The sequence below is a fragment of the Arachis hypogaea genome, chromosome 2 (assembly GCF_003086295.3).
Source record: "Arachis hypogaea cultivar Tifrunner chromosome 2, arahy.Tifrunner.gnm2.J5K5, whole genome shotgun sequence".
Lineage (NCBI taxonomy): Eukaryota > Viridiplantae > Streptophyta > Magnoliopsida > Fabales > Fabaceae > Arachis > Arachis hypogaea.
This window is the reverse complement of record NC_092037.1, coordinates 48,010,173-48,034,210: the sequence shown is the minus strand read 5'-3', so window position 1 is coordinate 48,034,210 and position 24,038 is coordinate 48,010,173. Positions and strand designations below refer to the sequence as shown.

The following is a 24,038-nucleotide window of genomic DNA, read 5'->3' as shown; positions in this document are numbered from 1 at the left end:
ACCATTATTATTATTGAAACCTTGTTGAGGTCTCTGTTGATCCTTCCATGAGAAATTTGGATGATTTCTCCATGAAGGATTATAGGTGTTTCCATAGGGTTCTCCCATGTAATTCACCTCTTCTATTGAAGGGTTCTCAGGATCATAAGCTTCTTCTTCAGATGAAGCTTCCTTAGTACTGCTTGGTGCATTTTGCATTCCAGACAGACTTTGAGAAATCATATTGACTTGCTGAGTCAATATTTTGTTCTGAGCCAATATGGCATTCAGAGTGTCAATCTCAAGAACTCCTTTCTTCTGATTAGTCCCATTGTTCACAGGATTCCTTTCAGAAGTGTACATGAATTGGTTATTTGCAACCATTTCAATCAATTCTTGAGCTTCAGTAGGCGTCTTCTTCAGATGAAGAGATCCTCCAGTAGAGCTATCCAAAGACATCTTGGATAGTTCAGAGAGACCATCATAGAAAATACCTATGATGCTCCATTCAGAAAGCATATCAGTGGGACACTTTCTGATTAACTGTTTGTATCTTTCCCAAGCTTCATAGAGGGATTCTCCTTCCTTCTGTCTGAAGGTTTGGACTTCCACTCTAAGCTTACTCAATTTTTGAGGTGGAAAGAACTTTGCCAAGAAGGCATTGACTAGCTTTTCCCAAGAGTCCAGGCTTTCTTTAGGTTGTGAGTCCAACCATGTCCTAGCTCTGTCTCTTACAGCAAAAGGGAATAGCATAAGTCTGTAGACCTCAGGGTCAACCCCATTAGTCTTGACAGTGTCACAGATTTGCAAGAATTCAGCTAAGAACTGATGAGGATCTTCCAATGGAAGTCCATGGAACTTGCAATTCTGTTGCATTAGAGAAACTAATTGAGGCTTAAGCTCAAAATTGTTTGCTCCAATGGCAGGGATAGAGATGCTTCTCCCATAGAAGTCAGGAGTAGGTGCAGTAAAGTCACCCAGCACCTTCCTTGCATTGTTGGCATTGTTGTTGTTTTCGGCTGCCATGTGTTCTTTTTCTTTGAAGAATTCGGTTAGGTCCCCTACAGAGAGTTATGCCTTAGCTTCTCTTAGCTTTCGCTTCAAGGTCCTTTCAGGTTCAGGATCAGCCTCAACAAGAATGCTTTTGTCTTTGCTCCTGCTCATATGAAAGAGAAGAGAACAAGAAAATGTGGAATCCTCTATGTCACAGTATAGAGATTCCTTTAGGTGTCAGAGGAAAAGAAAAATAGAAGGCAGAAGTAGAAAATTCGAACTTATCAAGAAAGATGGAGTTCGAATTTTTGCATTAAGGAATAGTGTTAGTCCATAAATAGAAGGATGTGAGAAGAAAGGAAGCAATTTTTGAAAATTAGGTAAAAGAAATTGAAAACATTTTTGAAAAACACTAATTGATTTTCTAAAACCAAGAATAGAAAAGAGATCAAGTGATTTTTGAAAAAGAATTTGAAATTAGAAATCAAAAAGATTTGATTGAAGACTATTTTGAAAAAGATGTGGTTAAGAAGATATGATTAGTTTTAAAAAGATGTGATTGAGAAGATATGATTTGAAAAATATTTTTAAAAAGATTTGATCTTTTTTTTTAAAAAAAAAAATTAATGACTTGGCTATCAAGAAAAGATATGATTCAAACATTAAACCTTTCTCAACAGAAAAGGAAACATACTTGGAATGTTGAATCAAATTATTAATTGATAGCAAGTATCTTTAAAAATGGGAAGAAATTGATTTTGAAAAAGATTTGATTGAAAAGATATGGTTTGAAAAAGATTTGATTTTGAAAAACTTTGAAAACCTGAAAAAAATTTGATTTGAAAACAAAATCTTCCCTCTTGTGCCATCCTGGCGTTAAACGCCCAGAATGGTGCACATTCTGGCGTTTAACGCCCAAAACACTACCTTTTTGGGCGTTAAACGCCCAACCAGGTACCCTGGCTGGCGTTTAAACGCCAGTCTGTCCTTCTTCACTGGGCGTTTTGAACGCCCAGCGTTTTATGTATAATTCCTCTGCAGTGTGTTCTGAATCTTCAATCCTCTATATTATTGACTTGAAAAGACACAAATTAAAAATATTTTTGGATTTTTAATAATAAGGAATAATCAAAAGGCAACTAAAATCAAATAACAATGCATGCAAGACACCAAACTTAGCAGTTTGTATACTACTGACACTAATGAGAATGCATATGAGACACATAAACACTCAAGTCAAGAGAATTCAAAGATCAGAGTAAGAAATCATCAAGAACAACTTGAAGATCCTTAAGTCACATGAATGAATGCATGCAATTGACACCAAACTTAAAGTGAGACATTAGACTCAAACAAGAAATATTTTTGGATTTTATGATTTTGTAAAATTTTTTTTGGATTTTTCGAAAATTAAGTGGAAAAAGAAAATAAAGGTATCAAAATTCTTAATGAGAATTCCAGGAATCATGCAATGTTAGTCTAAAGCTTCGGTCCAGGAATTAGACATGGCTTCACAGCCAGCCACGCTTTCAAAGAAAGCTTCGGTCCAAAACACTAGACATGGCCAATGGCCAGCCAAGCCTTAGCAGATCACTGCTCCAATAGCAAGATTGATAGAAATCAACAAGCTCTTGTGATGATAAGTTGAAACCTCGGTCCAATGAAATTAGACATGGCTTCACAGCCAGCCAGACTTCAACAAATCATCATGAAACACTAGAATTCATCTTTAAGAATTCTGAAGAAAAAAATACCTAATCTAAGCAACAAGATGAACCGTCAGTTGTCCAAACTCCAATCCTTCTTACTCCTTTCCATGGCAAGTTTAAGCAAGGGTTTCACTGTTGTCAGTGGCTACCTCCCATCCTCTCAGTGGAAATGTTCAACGCACCCTGTCACGGCACGGCTATCCATCTGTCGGTTCTCGATCAGGCCAGAATAGAATCCAGTGATTCTTTTGCGTCTGTCACTAACGCCCCGCCTTCAGGAGTTTGAAGCACTTCACAGTCATTCAATCATTGAATCCTACTCAGAATACCACAGACAAGGTTAGACCTTCCAGATTCTCTTGAATGCCGCCATCAGTTCTAGCCTATACCACGAAGACTCTGATCTCACGGAATGGCTGGCTCGTTTGTCAGGCGAGCACTCGGTTGTCAGGCGATCAACCATGCATCGTGTACCAGGAATCCAAGAGATATTCACCCAATCGAAGGTAGAACGGAGGTGGTTGTCAGTCACACGTTCATAGGTGAGAATGATGATGAGTGTCACGGATCATCACATTCATCAAGTTGAAGAACAAGTGATATATTAGACAAAGAACAAGTGGAATTGAATAGAAGAACAATAGTAATTGCATTAATACTCGAGGTACATCAGAGCTCCACACCTTAATCTATGGTGTGTAGAAACTCCACCGTTGAAAATACATAAGAACAAGGTCTAGGCATGGCCGAATGGCCAGCCTCCCAATGAGGGTTCAATCATCAAAACATGATCAAAAGATCCAAAGATTGAAAGATCTCCCTAATACAATAGTAAAAGGTCCTACTTATAGAAAACTAGTAGCCTAGGGTGTACAGAGATGAGTAAATGACATAAAAATCCACTTCCGGGCCCACTTGGTGTGTGCTTGGGCTGAGGAATGAAGCATTTTCGTGTAGAGACTCTTCTTGGAGTTAAACGCCAGCTTTTATGCCAGTTTGGGCGTTTAACTCCCACTTTGGTGCCAGTTCCGGCGTTTAACGCTGGAATTCTGAGGGTGACTTTGAATGCCGGTTTGGGCCATCAAATCTTGGGCAAAGTATGGACTATCATATATTGCTGGAAAGCCCAGGATGTCTACTTTCCAACGCCGTTGAGAGCGCGCCAATTGGGCTTCTGTAGCTCCAGGAAATCCACTTCGAGTGCAAGGAGGTCAGAATCCAACAGCATATGCAGTCCTTTTCAGTCTCTGAATCAGATTTTTACTCAGGTCCCTCAATTTCAGCCAGAAAATACCTGAAATCACAGAAAAACACACAAACTCATAGTAAAGTCCAGAAAAGTGAATTTTAACTAAAAACTAATAAAAATATACTAAAAACTAACTAGATCATACTAAAAACATACTAAAAACAATGCCAAAAAGCGTACAAATTATCCGCTCATCAGTGGGGATCCTGTGGGGTCCACAGATTCTGAGGTGATCCTGTGGGGTCCACAGATCCTAAGGTGTCAAGGATTTATCTTCCCTGTACCAATTAGGTGTGTAAAATGCCCTCTGCCTGCAATCCTGGCGTTTAACGCCAGATTGATGCTTGTTTCTGGCGTTCAACGCTAGTTCTATGCTTGTTTTGGGCGTTCAACGCCAGCCTGCAGCATGTTTCTGGCGTTGAACACCAGCTCTTCTCAGGATGTAATCCTGGCATTTGAACGCCAGACTGCTGCTTGTTTCTGGCATTCAACGCCAGATTCATGTTCTGTTCTAGCGTTGAACGCTAGACAGATGCTCCTTATTGGCATTTAAACGCCAGTAAGCTCTTCCTCCAGGGTGTGTTGTTTCTTCTGCTGTTTTTTATTTTATTTTTAATTTTAGTATTTGTTTTGTGACTCCACATGATCATGAACCTAATAAAACATAAAAGAACAATAAAAATATAAATAAATAAAAATTTGGTTGCCTCCTAATAAGTGCTTCCTTAATGTCAATAGCTTGACAGTGAGCTCTCATGGAGCTTCACAGATCGTCAGAGCATTGTTGGGACCTCCCAACACCAAACATAGAATTTGAATGTGGGGGTTCAACACCAAACTTATAGTTTGGTTGTGGCCTCCCAACACCAAAATTAGAGTTTGATTGTGGGGGCCTTGTTTGACTCTGTATTGAGAGAAGCTTATCGTGCCTCTTTTTCATATTTACAGAGGGATACCCTTGGGCCTTAAACACAAGGTAGTCCCCATTCAATTGAAGGACTAATTCTCCTCTGTTAACATCAATCACAGCGCCTGCTGTGGCTATGAAGGGTCTTCCAAGGATGATACATTCATCCTCATCCTTCCTAGTGTCTAAGATTATGAAATCAGCAAGGATGTAAAGGCTTTTAACCTTTACTAATACGTCCTCTACCAATCCTTAAGCTTGTCTTATTGACTTCTCTGCCATCTCTAATGAGAAAGTGGCAACTTGTACCTCAAAGATTCCCAGTTTCTCCATTACAAAGAGTGGCATAAGATTTATACCTGACCCCGGGTCACACAGAGCCTTCTCAAAGGTCATGGTGCCCATGGCACATGGTATTAAGAATTTACCAGGATCTTGTTTCTTTTGAGGTAAAGTTTGCTGAACCCATGTATCTAGTTCACTAATGAGCAAGGGAGGTGCATCTTCCCAAGTCTCATTACCAAACAACTTGGCATTCAGCTTCATGATAGCTCCTAGATATTGAATAACTTGCTCTCTAGTTACATCTTCATCCTCTTCAGGGGAAAAATAGTTTTCAGAGCTCATGAATGACAGAAGGAGGTTTAATGGAATCTCTATGGTCTCTACATGAGCCTCAGATTCCTTTAGGTCCTCAATAGGAAACTCTTTCTTGTCTGGGAGATGTCCCATGAGGTCTTCCTCATTGGGATTCACGTCCTCCCCTTCCTCCCTAGGTTCGGCCATGTTGATTATATCAATGGCCTTGCACTCTCTTTTTGGATTCTCTTCTGTATTGCTTGGGAGAGTACTAGGAGGAGTTTCAGTGATTTTCTTACTCAGCGGGCCCACTCGTGCCTCCAAATATCTAATGGAGGACCTTGTTTCACTCATGAAACTTAAAGTGGATTTAGACAGATCAGAGACTATGTTTGCTAAGCCAGAGGGACTCTGTTCAGAATTCTCTGTCTGTTGCTGAGAAGATGATGAAAAAGGCTTGCTATTGCAAAGCCTATTTCTTCCACCATTATTAAAGCCTTGTTCGGGCTTTTGTTGATCCTTCCATGAGAAGTTTGGATGATTTCTCCATGTAGAATTGTAGGTGTTCCCAAAGGGTTCACCCATGTAATTCACCTCTGCTATTGCAGGGTTCTCAGGATCATAAGCTTCTTCTTCAGAAAATGCCTCTTTAGTACTGTTGGATGCATTTTGCCATCCATTCAGACTTTGAGAAATCATGTTGACTTGCTAAGTCAACACTTTGTTCTGAGCCAATATGGCTTTCATAGCATCAATTTCAAGAACTCCCTTCCTCTGAGGCATCCTATTACTCACAAAATTCCTCTCAAAAGTGTACATGAATTGGTTATCTGTAACCATATCAATGAGTTCTTGAGCTTCTGCAGGCATTTTCTTTAGGTGAATGGATCCACCTACAGAATGGTCCAGTGACATCTTAGAGAACTCAGATAGACCATAATAGAATATATCTAAAATGGTCCACTCTGAAAGCATGTCAGAAGGACACCTTTTGGTCATCAGCTTGTATCTTTCCCAACCTTCATTGAGGGATTCACCATCTTTCTGTTTGAAGGTCTGAACATCCACTCTGAGCTTGCTCAATTTTTGAGGAGGAAAGAACTTGGCCAAGAAGGCCGTGACCAGCTTATCCCAAGAATCCAGGCTATCTTTAGGTTGTGAGTACAACCATGTTCTAGCTCTGTCTCTTACAGTAAAGGGAAAAGCATGAGCCTGTAGACTTCAGGATCTACTCCATTAGTCTTTACAGTCTCACAGATCTGCAGGAACTCAGTCAAAAACTGATAGCAATCTTCTGATGGAAGTCCATGAAACTTGCAGTTCTGTTGTATTAGAGCAACTAGTTGAGGTTTCAGCTCAAAATTGTTTGCTCCAATATCAGGGATTGAGATGCTTCTTCCATCAAATTTGGAAGTAGGTGTAGTATAGTCACCAAGCATCCTCCTTGCATTATTATTTTCGGCTGCCATCTCCTCTTCCTTTTCGAAAATTTCTGTAAGGTTGTCTCAAGATTGTTGTAATTTAGCTTCTCTTAGTTTCCTCTTCAGAGTCCTTTCATGTTCAGGATCTGCTTCAACAAGAATATTCTTGTCCTTGCTCCTGCTCATATGAAAAAAGAAGGAAACAGAAAATAATAATAGGGATCCTCTTTACCACAGTAGAGAGATTTCTTTATGTTAGTAGAAGAATAAAAGAATAGAAGAAGGAAAGGAGGAAAATTCGAACTCAGAGAGAGGAGAGGGTTCGAATTTTTAGATGAAGAGAAGTGTTAGTAAATGAATAAATAAATAGAAAAGAGATGAGAAAGAGGAGAAAATTCGAATATTAACTAAAATAGGAGAAAAATATTTTTGTTTTTATTTTAATTATTAGTTAAAATTCAAAAATTAAGAGAAGAGGTAAGTTAAAATTAAAATTTAAAACAATTAGTTAATTAAAAAGAATTTTGAAAAAGAGGGACTTTGATTTTCGAAAATTAGAAAGAGAAAAGTAGTTAGGTGATTTTGAAAAAGATAAGAAACAAACAAAAAGTCAATTAGTTAGTTGAAAAAGATTTGAAAACCAATTTTGAAAAGATAAGAAGTTAGAAAAGATATTTGAAATTGATTTTGAAAAAGATATAATTTGAAAAAGATATTTTGAAAAAATATGATTGAAAAAGATAATTTGGAAAAAGATTTGATTTTTAAAATTAAAATTAATTACTTGACTAAGAAGAAACTAAAAGATATGACTCTAGAATTTAAAGATTGAACCTTTCTTAACAAGAAAGTAACAAATTTCAAATTTTTGAATCAATCACATTAATTGTTAGTAAAGTTTTCAAAATTTTGAAATAAAGATAAGAAAAAGATTTTGAAAATAAATTTTAAAAAATTTTCAAAAATAATAAAAAAATGAAAAAGATTTGATTTTGATTTTTTTTTTGAAAAAGATTTTGAAAAGATAGGATTTTTAAAATTGAAAACTTGACTTGACTTATAAGAAATAGCTAAGTTTTAAAAATATTTTACTAAGTCAACTCAAATTTTCGAAAATTATGAGCAAAACAAGGAAAAGATATATTTTTTCTCTGTTTTTAATGATGAGAGAGAAAAACACAAAAATGACTCACAACATGAAAATTATGAATCAAAACACACGATGCATGCAAGAACACTATGAATGTCAAGATGAACACCAAGAACACTTTGAAGATCAAGATGAACATCAAAAACTTATTTTTGAAAAATTTTCAAGAAAAGAAAAACATGCAAGACACCAAACTTGAAAATTTTCAATGCTTAGACACTATGAATGCAAAAATGCATATGAAAAACAACAAAAAACACAAAACAAGAAAATTTAAAGATCAAACAAGAAGACTTGTCAAGAACAACTTGAAGATCATGAAGAACACCATGCATGAAATTTTCGAAAAATGCATAAATTTTTTAAAAGAACATGCAATTAACACCAAACTTAAAAATTGACACTAGACTCAAACAAGAAACACAAAATTTTTGGATTTTATGATTTTATAAATTTTTTTGGTTTTTTCGAAAATTACTTTTTGGAAAAATGAAAACAAAGAAAAAAATTTTGAAAGATTTTTGAAAACTTTTTGGAAAGAAAATTACCTAATCTGAGCAACAAAATGAACCGTCAGTTGTCCAAACTCGAACAATCACCGGCAACGGCGCCAAAAACTTGATAGGAAAAATTATGATTTACTCTTTTCATAACTTGAACAATTCTTAGCAATGGCTCCAAAGACTTGGTGCACACTACTATGGTTCACTCACATTCTTCACAACTTCGCACAACTAACCAGCAAGTGCACTGGGTCGTCCAAGTAATAAACCTTACGTGAGTAAGGTTTGATCCCATGGAGATTGTTGGTATGAAGCAAGCTAAGGTCGTCATGTAAATCTAAGTTAGGCGGATAATAAATGGTTATGGAGTTTTCAAAAATAAAGATAAATAAAGCAGAAAGTAAAGATAGAGATACTTATGTAAATCATTGGTAGGAATTTCAGATAAGTGTATGGAGATGCTGTGTTCCTTCTGAATCTCTGCTTTCCTACTGCTTTCATCCAATCCTTCATACTCCTTTCCATGGCAAGCTGTGTGTAGGGCATCACCGTTGTCAATGGCTACATCCCATCCTCTCAGTGAAAATGGTCCAAATGCTCACTCACAGCACGGCTAATCATCTGTTGGTTCTCGATCATGTCGGAATAGAATCTATTAATTCTTTTGCTTCTGTCACCACGCCCAACAATCACGAGTTTGAAGCTCGTCACAGTCATTCAATCTTTGAATCCTACTTGGAATACCACAGACAAGGTTTAGACTTTCCGGATTCTCAAGAATGGCCGCCAAAGGGTTCTAGCTTATACCACGAAGATTCTGATTAAGGAATCCAAGAGATACTCGCTCGTTCTAAGGTAGAACGGAAGTGGTTGTCAGTCACGCGTAAATAGGTGAGAATGATGATGAGTGTCACGGATCATCACATCCATCAGGTTAAAGTGCAACGAATATCTTAGAACAAGAATAAGCTGAATTGAATAGAAAATAGAAGTAATTGCATTAAAACTCGAGGTACAGTAGAGCTCCACACCATATAGAAACTCCACCATTGAAAATACATAAGTGATGGTCCAAGCATGGTCGAGAGGCCAGCCTCCAAAACGTGATCAATAGTCTCCTAAGATGAACAACTGATTAAAACTGAGACCAAAGATATCTAATACAATAGTAAAATGTCCTATTTATACTAGACTAGTTACTGGGGTTTACAGAAATAAGTTTAAATGTAGAAATCCACTTTCGGGGCCCACTTTGGTGTGTGCTTGGGCTGAGCTTGAGTTTTACACGTGCAGAGGCTTCTCTCGGAGTTAAACGCCAAGTTGTAATGTGTTTTTAGCGTTTAACACTAGTTTGTGATGTGTTTCTGGCGTTTTACTCCAAAATGCAGCATGGAATTGGCGTTGAATACTGGTTTGCGTCATCAAAACTCTGGATGTCTCCATTCCAACGCAGTTGAGAGTGCACCATTTGGAATTCTGTAGCTCCAGAAAATCCGTTTCGAGTGCAGGGAGGTCAGAATCCAACAGCATCAGTAGTCCTTGTTCAGCCTCCTGTCAGATTTTTGCTCAGGTCCCTCAATTTCAGCCAGAAAATACCTGAAATCACAGAAAAACACACAAACTCATAGTAAAGTCCAGAAATGTGAATTTTGCATAAAAACTAATGAAAACATCCCTAAAAGTAGCTAGTTCCTACTAAAAACTACCTAAAAACAATGCCAAAAAGTGTATAAATTATCCGCTCATCACTCAGCTTCAAGTGGCACGCCATAGTGAGATGATTGGGTTGGCATGCCATGCCTACGATACCAAGTGGCCCGCTTAAGTGAGATTGAGAGGTTGGCGTGCCACGCCTTCGACTTCTAGTGGCATGCCCAGTCTTTAGTTTCCTTCAGCTCCTTCTCTGGATTATTGTACCAGCGTGCTATGCCATGCTGCTCAAGTGGCACGCCCATGCATTTGCGCACTCTTAAAGCTTGGCGTGCCACGCCTGGGTTCTCAAGTGGCACGCCCAAGTGACTTCTTGGAGCTGGCGTGCCACGCCTTCGACACCAAGTGGCACGCCATAGTGGAGGTTCTTCTTGAGATGGTGAGTTGGCATGCCACGCCCCTTTGCTCAAGTGGCACACCCATAGTAGTTGATGGGTCAGGCATGCCACGCCCAACCTGGCGTGCCACGCCCCTTTTGTGTCCTCCATTTTGCTCTCTGGAATTTTGTACTAGCATGCCACGCCTAGTCCCTGGCGTGCCATGCCCATATGCATGCTTGGACTTCTTCTCTGGAGTTTAGTACTGGCGTGCCACACCTAGCTCCTGGCATGCCACGCCAGTGCATTTTTGTGGCGTTTGCTCCAAGTGGCACGCTAGTTTCACACGCCTAGCTTCTTGTTTGTCTTTTTACCCATTTTTTATGCCTTTTTCACCTGAAATTCAGCACAACTCATCTCAAAGTAGTGTACCATAATATTCATCAAATAATGCATGAATTGTACTGATCAAATGAGATTTATGTTTTTTTATGGTCTTCTTTATGCAAGAAAGAATGGTAGATGATGCAAGTCATCACAACACTAAATTTAAGCTTTGCTTGTCCTAAGCAAATCAATGTGAGTAAACTTTTATATCTTGAGGCCTTGGCTTCGAATTATTGTAATACAACTAAGAGTAAAACTAAGTGTCCAACACATGTATGAATGTTTTGATTGTCATGGAACGCTCTTGGATCCTTGAGGGTTCCTTCAGGTATAGGCTTCAGGGGTCCTTTCTATTGATTGACTTCTTAAAGTAGTAAGGGTTGTTTTGCTTTCTTGACCACGACTCTAAGTGTTTTGTCTCAAGACAACCCTTTAATTAGGCTTTCAATTAGCACTCCCAAACCAGTTGGTTTTAGGGTACTGGGTGTTGAGACACCCCTAAGAATTTACTTGCCCAGGTCTCTTTTTAACACATCTTCATCACAAGCATCTACTAAGATCATTAATTCTTTTTGAGCTTTTTAATGTTTCTTTTTCTATCCCAGTAGTTGATGCTCAGATCCTTGGGCCTTTATTGCTTACTACCTCTTGGTTCTATGGATATTCAAGGAACACCCCTTAGTTTCTTGTTTCTTAGTTTGTTTGATAATCTCTCTTGGCCTTGGTCTCTCTTATTGTTTTTGCACAACTCACAGTAACTCTTATGGAGACAAGCTCTACTTTTTTTTAAGTTGAAATGAAGACTTGAAATACATGGCATTTTCTTTCTTGTAAAAAAAACTCATAAAGACTTCAAACAGGAATTAAAACTAAGCATAAAACATAAACTATCCTAGCATGATTATTTAAGAAGTAAATAAAGCAAAGGCTTAAACAGAATTCAGAAATTGAAAAGTGTCAACCATGGGACTCAATAACCTTGAGTAGCTTCATCTTTAGTTCATTGGCCCTTTCCGTTTGTGCTTCTTCTTGGAAGGGGATGAGCCATCTTCACCTGCCTTGGAGGAACCTTCTTGAGCCTTGGTATCCTTGGGCTTTAAAAATCCTAGCCTCCTCATGTAATTTCTTTCATCTTCCTTATGTTTGGCTAGGATTTCCTCTTGTCTTGCACTTAGCCCTTCCATCCCTTGCATGAAGGTTGGGTATCCTGGGTTTAGAGTGGCTACAGCTTTACACGAGTGATTCAACTTTGCTTGTGTGTTGATGTCATACTGCCTCCTATATATGGTCCTGGCATCATAGAGATTTCTGAATTCAGCCAGGTTCCTCTGTTGCCACTTGCCTTGCTTTGCTATTTTGTCCAGTGCACTTCGCACCTCTCCCCAGTCAAATTATTCTTGTTGCTCCTTCCTCATATGCTCCCAATTCCCTTGGAGTTGTTGAATGTTCTGGTTGACTTGGCTCCATTGTTTTTGTTGAGTCTCCTTGAGTTGATTGACATCTTCCCTCAAGTGGTGTAGGTATCCCTTCATTTGGTGTACATCTCCTTGTAATTACTTCCAGTTGAATCCCTCTGGAAATTGCTGATATTGGTAGTGTGGTGGTGGTTGAAGTGCCAGGAAGTGAGGTTGCTCTTCTGCCTCTTCCTCTTCTTGTTGTTGTTGTGGTTCATGAGCATGAGCTCTTCGTTCTCTAGCCCTATTGAGTGGGTGGACAGCCACCACTTTGGCCATCTTTTTGGCAGTTATGAATTTATCTTGCTTCACAAGCACTTCATCAATGATCTTTTCAACTCCAGCCTCATCACATAGCCTTTGTATAATGCTGGGGAATGCCAACCTTGTGTTGTCACTGGTGTTTTTCAGCACTTTATTGATGTTGTTGGTGATCATCTCCCCCACATTGATGTTTTCTCCTCTCATGATGCTGTAGATGAGCACAGCTCTCTCCTTGGTCACCTCTGAAATGTTGGATGTGGGGATTAGGGACCTCCTCACAAATTCTAGCCACCCTCTAGCTTGGGGGCTCAAATCTCTTCTCCTCAATTAGTTGGGTATCACATCCTTGTCATTTATCCAACGCACATTCATCACACAAATTTCATTCAGGATCTCCTCAAACCCAGGGTCTTACTGCTTCATTCTCTCTTCAAAGCTCTGAGTGAAATTTGTCCTCTTCACCATTAGCATTCTTTTTATGCTAGAGGGGCTGTAGTCAATGGACTTCCCCCTTACATAGCTAATGTAGCCATAGTGTTGTCTTGGTTGAGGCATTGTGTTGGCATAGAATTCCCTCACCAAGCTTTCTATCACTTTCCTTGGTGGGTTGCATAGAAGTGACCAACCCCTATTGTCGATCTCAATGTTGATTTCAATATGCTCATTCCTCCCTAGTTGAAACCCAACTTCTGGAATGATTTTTCTCTCACTCACCGAACCATAGAATTGATTTTGGTTGAATGCGGAGAGGAATTTATAGTCATTAAAAGAGCTTGAGGATCCATAGGTTAGTTCCTTGGTTTTTCTTTTCTTTGAGGCTGAGATTTTTGGTGGTGCCATTAGGTTGGGATAGTGTGCTTGAGGTTATAAAAAAATAGGGGTTGAAAGAAAGAGAAGGCAAAGCAAGGTTTTGCTCTAACACCAAACTTAGGACTTGATTGTCCCAATCAAGAAAAAAAGAAGAAAGTAGGGGATGAGAGATAGTAGAAGATGAAAAGAGAAGCGAAGGTGAAGGGTGTGGGGGTTGTTGAAGTGGGAGAGGAGATGGGGGGTGAAGCTTTTATAATGGGTGAATGGTGTGGTTCGAAAGGTGGAAAATAAAAAGGGTTAAATGTTTTCCCACTTTGGGGAGTGGTGCCTAGCGTGGGAAGAGGCGCCAACTCTTTTCTCACAGTGTCTTTTGCGTGTGTCGAGTTCCAAGGTGCAAGTACACTTTGACTTCCTTCCCAGGGTTTGGCGTGCCACGCCCCTTTGTGAGTGAGTGGTTCCTCTGTTTGGCGTGCCACGCCACGAACTCAAGTGGCACGCCCCAATGCTTCTTTGCCCTCTGAATGACACTGGCGTGCCACGCCTGGTTGCTCAAGTGGCACGCCTAAGTGAAGAATGGTGAATGGCATGCCACGCCTTCGATACCAAGTGGCACGCCCCATGTAATTGGCCTCCTTCATCCTCTCTGGAAACTTGTACCAGTGTGCCACGCCCATAATCTTGCCTTGATTCCAGTGGTTGGCGTGCCATGCCTCAGCTTCAAGTGGCACGCCATAGTGAGATGATTGGGTTGGCGTGCCACGCCTTCGGTACCAAGTGGCACGTCTAATTGAGATTGAGAGGTTGGCATGCCACGCCTTCGACTTCAAGTGGCACGCCTAGTCTTTAGTTGCCTTCAGCTCCTTCTCTGGATTATTGTACCAGCGTGTCACGCCATGCTGCTCAAGTGGCAGGCCCATGCATTTGTAAACTCTTTAGGCTTGGCATGCCATGCCTGGGTTCTCAAGTGGCACGCCCAAGTGACTTCTTGGAGTTGGCGTGCCACGCCTTCGACACCTAGTGGCACGCCATAGTGGAGGTTCTTCTTGAGATGGTGAGTTGGCATGCCACGCCCCTTTGCTTAAGTGGCACGCCCATAGTAGTTGATGGGTCAGGCGTGCCACGCCCAACCTGGCGTGCCACGCTCCTTTTGTGTCCTCCATTTTGCTCTCTGAAATTTTGTACTAGGGTGCCACGCCCAGTCCCTGGCGTGCCACGCCCATATGCATGCTTGGACTTCTTCTCTAGACTTTAGTACTGGCGTGCCACGCCTAGCTCCTGGCGTGCCACGCCAGTGCATTTTTGTGGCGTTTGCTCCAAGTGGCACGCTAGTTTCACACGCTTAGCTTCTTTTTTTTCTTCTACCCATTTTTGATGCATTTTTCACCTGAAATTTAGCACAACTCATCTCAAAGTAGTATACCATAATATTCATCAAATAATGCATGAATTGTACTGATCAAATGAGATTTATGCTCTTTTATGGCCTTCTTTATGCAAGAAAGAAGGGTAGATTATGCAAGTCATCATGCCACTACCCGGCATTTAGCACCAGGTGATCTGAAAAGTTGAAATTGCATTCTATTTGGTGGCGCTAAACGCCACTACCTGGCATTTAGCGCCGAGTCCGTGTTTTCAGGTGGGGACCATATGTGCAGCAATAATCCAAGAAAGACATTTTTAGTTTTTAATTTAATTTTTGAATTAAGAAAAGATATTATTAGGTTTTAGAATTTTAATTTTGTATTGATTAGGATTAGATATAAAAAGAGAAAAGATTCAACCTTTCGGACTCTCTTATCTTCTTCTTTCTCATTCTGCACTTTTACACTTTTACTCTAAGTTTGTCTTTTAGCCATGAGAAACTAAACCTACATTGTTAAGGTTAGTAGCTCTGTTTATTTTAATGGCTTAATACTATTATCATTCTACTCTTAATCAATGCACAGATTTAAATTCAAGGATTGATTTCATTCTTCATCCTATGAATTAAAGTGTATTGGAAGATACTTTTTTTTCTATTTGAATTCTTGTTGAATCATAAAAAAGTTATATTATTGGAATTACAGCTTGAAATCAATTCCTCACAACTCTCTGATTATCTGGATTTACGCGATACGTGAGATATAATAGCTTCATTTTTGGGTACTTAGGGTTTGTCTAGCTCATGAACTAGATTTGGACTTAATCTTCTAATTTAAATTAAGTGAACGAGGAATTGGTGGTTGATTGGTTTAGAGCAGATAAAATTACTAAGGAATTAAGGTTTGATCACTTAAGGTTTGCTATGAATTGAATCCTTGCATGATAAAAGTAGTTGATAAGAATTGTTAATATGAAAATTTAAATATCTCAAAAACCATAATTGTATTCTCATATTATTCTCACCAACGATTCACTCTTTGCTTTCCTACAATCTCTGATTTACTGTTTTATGCTTAAAACCATTCATTTTTTCTTGTCTAACTAGCCTAATCACTCAACTATTGTTCCTTAATATATTAATCCCCGTGGGATCGACACTCACTTACCTGAGTTATTACTTGGTATGACCCGGTGCAGTTGCCGATTAGTTTGTGGTATTCAAAATTTGCACCACTATACCTTATGGTCATTATTTGCTTTGATGCTTCCTCCTTTACCCGAGCTTGTTCTTGGACTTTGGGAAGGAGATCAAGTTCTTCCCTTTGAGCTTGAATGTTTCTCACTTCATTGTAGAATCTGACCCTTGGACTTTCTTTATTAACCTCTATTGGAATCATGGCTTATATGACATAAACAAATCGGAATAGGAATTCTCTAGTTGTGGAATGGAGAGTTATCTGATATGTCCACAAGACTTGGGGAAAATCTTCGGCCCATGCACCTTTTGCATCTTGTAGTATTCGCTTGAGCCTGGCCAGTATGGCTTTGTTCGCGGCTTCTGCTTACCCATTGGCCTGATAGTGCTATACCGACATGAACTAATGCTTAATCTTAAGACATGCGCTTCCTCTTTGGGCCTCCAAGTGGATTTAGCACTTCTTAGTTTTATTCGATTTTCTTTTTGTAATTTTTATTTACAAAATAATATCTTTTTAGGTCTAGAATTTATTATTAGGTTAGTATTTAAAGGAAAAGATCACTTAGGTTTAGGATCTTCTTCCTTCTGCACTTTTTCAGAAACCTGTTTTCTCTATAAGTTATGAGCAACTAAACCCCCTGGTTAAGGTTAGGAGCTCTGTTTATTTCTATGGATTAAGATTATTATTCTTCTATTTTAATAGATGTTTGCTTAAATTCTAAGGTGTTGTTTTTGTTCTTGATATTATGAATTGGGTGGAACGAGAGTATGACCCTTTTCTACATGAGTTCTTGTGATTCTCGGGAGAGTTATCTCGCTTGAACTACAGCTTGAAAACACTCCTCCTAGATGGCTAATCACACAATCTGATGGGGATAGACAACATCTATTCAGCCGGGATTAGGGTGATTAGGGCCTTTGTGGTATAAACTAGTTTTCTGAACTTCACCCTCCAATCTGAATTGAGTGACAACGGGAGTGGCGTTTGATGAGGGTTAGAGGAGATTAAATTACTAAAAGATTTGGATTTAATCACTTATGGTTTGCCATAGAATGAATCATTCATTGTTAAAATAGTTAGTAAGAAGTTTTATTCCAGAAAGCTAAACATCTCTGAGACCTTAACTGATTTCTCATCATTGTTTTTCACTAAACCTTTACCCGCTTTTCTTTGCATGCTTATTTATTATTTTTATGTGTTTACAACAACAACAACAACAACTCTTTTTACTGTTTGCTTGACTAAGTTCAACAGGATAACCATTGCTTGCTTAGTCCGACAATCCTCTTGGGATCGACCCTCACTCACTTGAGATATTAGTTGGACAATCCAGTGCACTTGCCAGTTCAATTGTCGATATTCTGAAAATCCGCACCAAGTTTTTGGCATCATTGCTGGGGATTATTTGTGATTGACAACTACCAGTTGTCTTGTTGCTTAGATTAGGTATTTTTCTTAGTTTTGCTTATTCAATTTTTTCTTTTAATTTTCAATTTTGCTTTTGTGTTTTGTTTAAATTTTTTATTTTTATATTATTTATCTTTCCCTTTAATTTCGAATTTTTGCTTTATTAATTTTCATTTAATTTCAAATTTTAAGTTTAGTGTCCCTTTAGTGTTTTTCCTTTCTTTTTGAATTTTGAAAATCTTTGAACCCTTTTATTTTCAATTGTAAAAAATTTTTAGGTTAAATTTTGCATTCTTATTCTCGAATTATTTTCTTAATTGTTTACTTTTTTGTTTTAAATTTTTTTTTACGTAGGATATCTCACAAGCGGCTTTTCTATACTCTGACATAGAGACTCTCACGTTTTCATTATTTGCTGTTGTTTATGAGCAGGAATAGGGATAAATAACCCCTTTTCGAGTTTGATTCTGAATCTGAAAGAACCTTGAGGTGGCATTTGCAACAAGAAGCCAGAGAAAATCTCAAGGAGACCTTTGAGAAGAAAGTTGAAGAGACCACTATGGCAGCTAATGGAGGGAATTTGAACACTGAAGAGCAAGCAAGGAAGGTGCTTGGCTCATACACTGCACCCACACCTGACTTCTTTGGGCACATTATATCTGTATCTGCCATTGGTGCCAATAATTTTGAGTTTAAGCCTTAACTGGTCACTCTAGTGCAACAGAACTGTCAGTTTCATTGACTCCCATAGGAAGACCGCAACAAATTCAGGTCACTGCTCTTGAGATGGCATGGCTTCCCCTCTGCCCTCAATTTCCACTGGGCATCTGGAATGCATATGTCAGCGACTACTTGCTCCAGTCGTTGATCTTTATTCGCCCTCTCATTGTAGGACTGAAGTGAGGGCATATTTCGTGGTATTTGGAGGGTTTGCCGGATAATCTCTGGGCTAAAATCAATGACTCTTCCCCTTACAAAGCTTCTGTGGTTCCTTTCATTGACTCCAGATACATCCTTGTATGTAATCCATAGATTTTCATAGAATTCTTGAATCATTAATTGTCCCACCTGCGTGTGCAAATTACACAGAAGTTGGCATCCTCTTCTTTGAATTTGGTGTTGAATTTTCGGATATTCATTCGGTTGGAGGTTAAATCGGACTTCTTGGAGAACCGGCCCCTTGCTAGTGACCTCATAAAAATGTTTTTCATGTAATTTAGTGCGAAAACATCATGCATCATGAGAACTGGTGGCCAGTTCCTTTCCTTTTCTCTTCTTGGAAGGTTGGGAGGTCTTTGGTGCCATGAAAATAACAAAATAAAACTGGCAAAGTGACAACACCAAACATAAACTATGCTCATCCCCGAACAAAATAAAAAAATACAAATGGGAAGAAGAAAGAAGAGTAGAAATTGAAACAGAAGAAAATAAAAATTAATGCTAAAAGTTTTCTTCTTTTTTTATTCAGAATAAAATAGAAAATAGAAAGGGGTGAACGAAGGGGGAAGTTCTGGACAGAAGAGGGGGTATTGAAGGAGGAGGGGGTACGGTTAGGTTGAGGTGTATGAATAAGGGCTTGGATGTGGTTGGAGGACGGGTTGCTACGTAGGGTAGGTATTGTGTTTAAGGGATAAGTGGAGGGGAGAGTATAGAAGGAAGAATGGAGTTAGTATTTTCTGAGTTTAGAAAGAGGGACGGAAGTGTTGTGGGATGTGGTTTGAGGTGGGAAATAGGAGGCTATATATAGTGGAGAGGGGGTAGGTGCGTTGGGGTTCAGGAGGGAGGGCACAAGTGTAGTCTCGTTTGAAGGGGGTCACGGGCTTTAGGAAAGGCTACGGGGGTGATCACATGTATGTATTGGGAAGGCAAGAGGGGAGGGTTACAGTGTATGGGAGGTTGGGTTGTGGAGTGGAATATATTGGGAAGGGGGGTGGGATTCGGTCAAGGGGGAAGGGAAGTCAGGAGGGGGCCGGGGTTGGTGGTGTAGGCTTAGTAGAAAGTGCATGAAGGAATGAATAAATAGGTAAGGTCAAAAGGGAAAGGATCAATCAGAGGGATGCCATGTGATTTGGTTAGGATATGGGGGATCACGTTTGGCGTTGGCCAAAATGTACAACCTGGCGCCAAACCTAGGAACTTTGAAGTTTGGTGCCGTATCTGCTGAACACAAGACCTCCTTCTAACGCCAAACTTGGTGTGGCCCAAGTTTGGCGTCACTTTCGTTCTCTTTTTTTTAACCTATTTCCCACGGCAAACGGCAGGAGAGCCAAGTTTGGTGTCCCCCTAGCAGAATGCATATGCAGCTTCCACGCCAAACTTGAAAATGCTCAAGATTGGCGCACCTCTTGTCTATTTGCTTCCTCGTGATGCGTCGCTCCTGGCGCCAGACTTGGAAAAGCCAAAGTCTGGCGTCAACTTTACAGAGCCATTCTTCTTTTTATGCGCTATGTTCCACACCAAACTTGGGAATCCTACGTTTGGCTTCAACCCTTTAGAGAGAAAACTCCATTTTGCACGCACACACAGCGCCAAACTTGGATATCCCAAGTTTGGCGCCACCAAGTCCGAAACCTACCTCTCCAGGATGGCCAAAATTTTCTAAGTTTTTGCATTCCTGTTTTCTAACATTCTACATGATCAAAACAAACGTAAAACAAAGGAAAAACAGTAAAAACTCAATAAAAATCAAATCTATACCAATATATAATGGGATACACAATTTAGTATCCAACTCTTTCTTCCTCTTTTGTCCCTATTTCTTTTTTATTAAAAAATGGGTTTACCCACGACAGAATTTAAAAACGGAACCACTTCTAATAAAAAAAATTGACACTACGTACTCAGGATACATGATATTTTGAAATTAAATTTATTAATTATATTTTTATCTTTAATTTTTCATGATATCTTTTAAAAATTATTAAAATATAAATAATTAATATAAATAACGTTATACTATAATGATAACAATGATATAAATAAAATTACGTCAATAAAATATTAATTATTTAATATTTTTTATTAGTATTTTTCATACATAATAGCACATAATGCAATAGTATATAAGTGATCAATATATCATTATAGTACAATAACTGATAGTATATAAAATATAATTATTTTATTAATGGTTATTTCAATGGGACAATAGTATTTAAATTATGAAAAAAAATAAATCATTATTAACTAAAGTCATTGGAATAATTAAATCTACAACACATGGTTTACATATTTTTTATGTCCAATATTTATTTTTTAAAAAAATTACATATAAAAGTGTACTCATTAATCAAATCTATACCAATACAATATATAATGGACTATACCAATGTATAATGGGAATAAGAAAATTTGGTATTTGAATTTTTCTTACTATTTTACCTCTGCTTAATTTTTTGTTAAACATTGAATTCAATATAATAAATTGTTACTACGTTCTCCATATTCTTAATTTTTTTTTATCAAAGAAAGAATTTACCCCACGACAGAATATCAAACTGATTCACTATTAACCCGCTACATATTTTAAAACTAAAAAAAAACTGCTACTACTACGTACTTAATTTAAAAACTAACTCACTTTCAATAAAAAAACTGTTTCACCTTCAATCATACTAAACCCTCAAGATAATTAAATTACTCTTCCCTTTCAATCTTGGTCTCACAAATCATTTTTCTTCTCTGCATATTATTGCTATCTTTTTGACAAATAGAAATATAAACTTCATAAAATCAACAGTCACGTCAACGTCGACCCACTTGGACAGATTATGCTAGGCGAAGAAGACCGAACATGACCGAAGAATAAAGACAACACCTATGTAGAAGACGTGCAAGTTATCGGGAGATGATTCGACAAGAAAAACAAATTGCCATATCAACTGATACAACTCCATTTCCAACTCCATTTCCAACTCCAACGCGAAACATAGGTGGAGGTACCGATTAACTACAAACATAGGGTAGCCAGATTGACTACAATTAGACAAATGGCTAGAGCTACTACCTATCATCAATTTGTTACAGGTAACACTATAACTAAATTTAAATTTCTTTTGTTATAAATTGAATTTGTTCTAAATAATTATATTTTACTTTTTAAAAATACAACGGAAGCGCAATAGAACTACCACAGGTAACTGAAATCAAAATAACATAATTGGTTGCTATTTTATCATTGATATTCTGTAACAAATCTAATCAAATTAATATTACTATACATGGTTTATTTTATATATATCACGAAATTAAACATACACTGCAGTGTCTTTATTAATCAAACAACTCATCAATCATATATGAAGTTATAAAGTTAACATTAAAAATTTGGTATCCAACTTTTTCAGACATCATTCATCCATAAAAATAATTTTAAAAAAATTTAATGGTCAAAATAATAATAATAATATTTTTTAGTATATTTCATTTTCATCCTACAATATAATATATAAAGAAATATATAATATTTATGTATTTTGATGAGCGGATAATTTATACGCTTTTTGGCATTAGTTTTTAGGTAGTTTTTAGTAAGTTTAAGCTACTTTTAGGCGCCACCCTCACTCAGGTGGATTCATTCCTTGTTCTTTATTTCTTTCTGTTTTCGGTTTTTAATGTTGTGTTTATCTATGTTTTGTGTCTCTACTTCATGATCATTAGTATGTAACCATGCCTTAAAACTATGAATAAAATCCATTAATCCTTCACCTCTCTTAAATGAAAAATGTTTTAATTCAAAAGAACAAGAAGTACATGAATTTCAAATTTATCCTTGAATTTAATTTAATTATATTGATGTGGTGGCAATACTTTTTGTTTTCTGAATGAATGCTTAAACAGTGCATATTTTTGATCTTGATGTTTATGAGTGTTAAAATTGTTGGCTCTTGAAAGAATGATGAACAAAGAGAAATGTTATTGATGATCTGAAAAATCATGAAATTGATTCTTGAAGCAAGAAAAAGCAGTGAAAAAGGAAGCTTGCGAAAAAAAAAAAAGTGGCGAAAAAAATAGAAAGAAAAAGAAGGAGCAGTAGAAAAAGCCAATAGCCCTTAAAACCAAAAGGCAAGGGTAAAAAGGATCCAAGGCTTTGAGCATCAATGGATAGGAGGGCCCAAGGAAATAAAATCCAGGCCTAAGCGGCTAAATCAAGCTGTCCCTAACCATGTGCTTGTGTCATGAAGGTCCAAGTGAAAAGCTTGAGACTAAGTGGTTAAAGTCGTGATCCAAGGCAAAAGAGTGTGCTTAAGAGCTCTGGACACCACTAACTGGGAACTCTAGCAAAGCTGAGTCACAATCTAAAAAGGTTCACCCAGTTATGTGTCTGTGGCATTGATGTATCCGGTGGTAATACTGGAAAACAAAGTGCTTAGGGCTACGGCCAAGACTCATAAGTAGCTGTGTTCAAGAATCAACATGCTTAACTAGGAAAGTCAATAACACTATCCGAAATTCTGAGTTCCCAGAGACGCCAATCACTCTGAACTTCAAAGGAAAAAGTGAGATGCCAAAACTATTCAGAAGCAAAAAGCTACAAGTCCCACTCATCTAATTAAATTAATATTCATTGATATTCTGGAATTTATAGTATATTCTCTTCTTTTATCCTATTTGATTTTCAGTTGCTTGGGGACAAGCAACAATTTAAGTTTGGTGTTGTGATGAGCGGATAATTTATACGCTTTTTGGCATTGTTTTTAGGTAGTTTTTAGTAAGTTTGAGCTACTTTTAGGGATGTTTTCATTAGTTTTTATGTTAAATTCACATTTCTGGACTTTACTATGAGTTTGTGTGTTTTTCTGTGATTTCAGGTAAATTCTGGCTGAAATTGAGGGACTTGAGCAAAACTCTGAAAAAGGCTGACAAAAGGACTGCTGATGCTGTTGGAATCTGACCTCCCTGCACTCGAAATGGATTTTCTGGAGCTACAAAACTCTAATTGGCGAGATCTCAACGGCGTTTGAAAGTAGACATCCAGGGCTTTCCGGCAATATATAATAGTCCATACTTTATTCGGAAATTGACGACGTAACTTGGCGTTGAACGCCAAGTACATGCTGCTGTCTGGAGTTAAACGCCAGAAAAACGTCATGATCCGGAGTTGAACGCCCAAAACACGTCATAACTCGGAGTTCAACTCCAAGAGAAGCCTCAGCTCGTGGATTGATCAAGCTCAGCCTAAGCATACACCAAGTGGGCCCCGGAAGTGGATTTATGCATCAATTACTTACTCATGTAAACCCTAGGAGCTAGTTTATTATAAATAGAACTTTTTACTATCATATTATCATCCTGGATTGCATTTTGAATCCTGTGATCACATTTTGGGGGCTGGCCATTCGGCCATGCCTAAACCTCTTTCACTTATGTATTTTCAACGGTGGAGTTTCTGCACACCATAGATTAAGGGTGTGGAGCTCTGCTGTACCTCAAGTATTAATGCAATTCTATTCTCTTTTATTCAAATCTCTCTTATTCTTATTCCAAGATATTCATTTGTACCCAAGAACATGATGAATGTGATGATAAGTAACCCTCATTATCATTCTCACTTATGAACGCACGTGATTGACAACCACTTCCGTTCTACATGCAACAGAGCTTGAATGTGTATCTCTTAGATTCCCCAACAGAATCTT

The 24,038-nt window shown here is 38.1% G+C and overlaps 1 non-coding gene across 1 annotated transcript; it reads left to right on the top strand.

Moving 5' to 3' along the window:
• Positions 1–492: 492 nt before the first annotated feature.
• On the top strand, positions 493–600 carry LOC112765142 (small nucleolar RNA R71). The gene has a single exon (XR_003183537.1). It is a non-coding gene; the product is annotated as a small nucleolar RNA R71 (small nucleolar RNA).
• Positions 601–24,038: the final 23,438 nt, after the last annotated feature.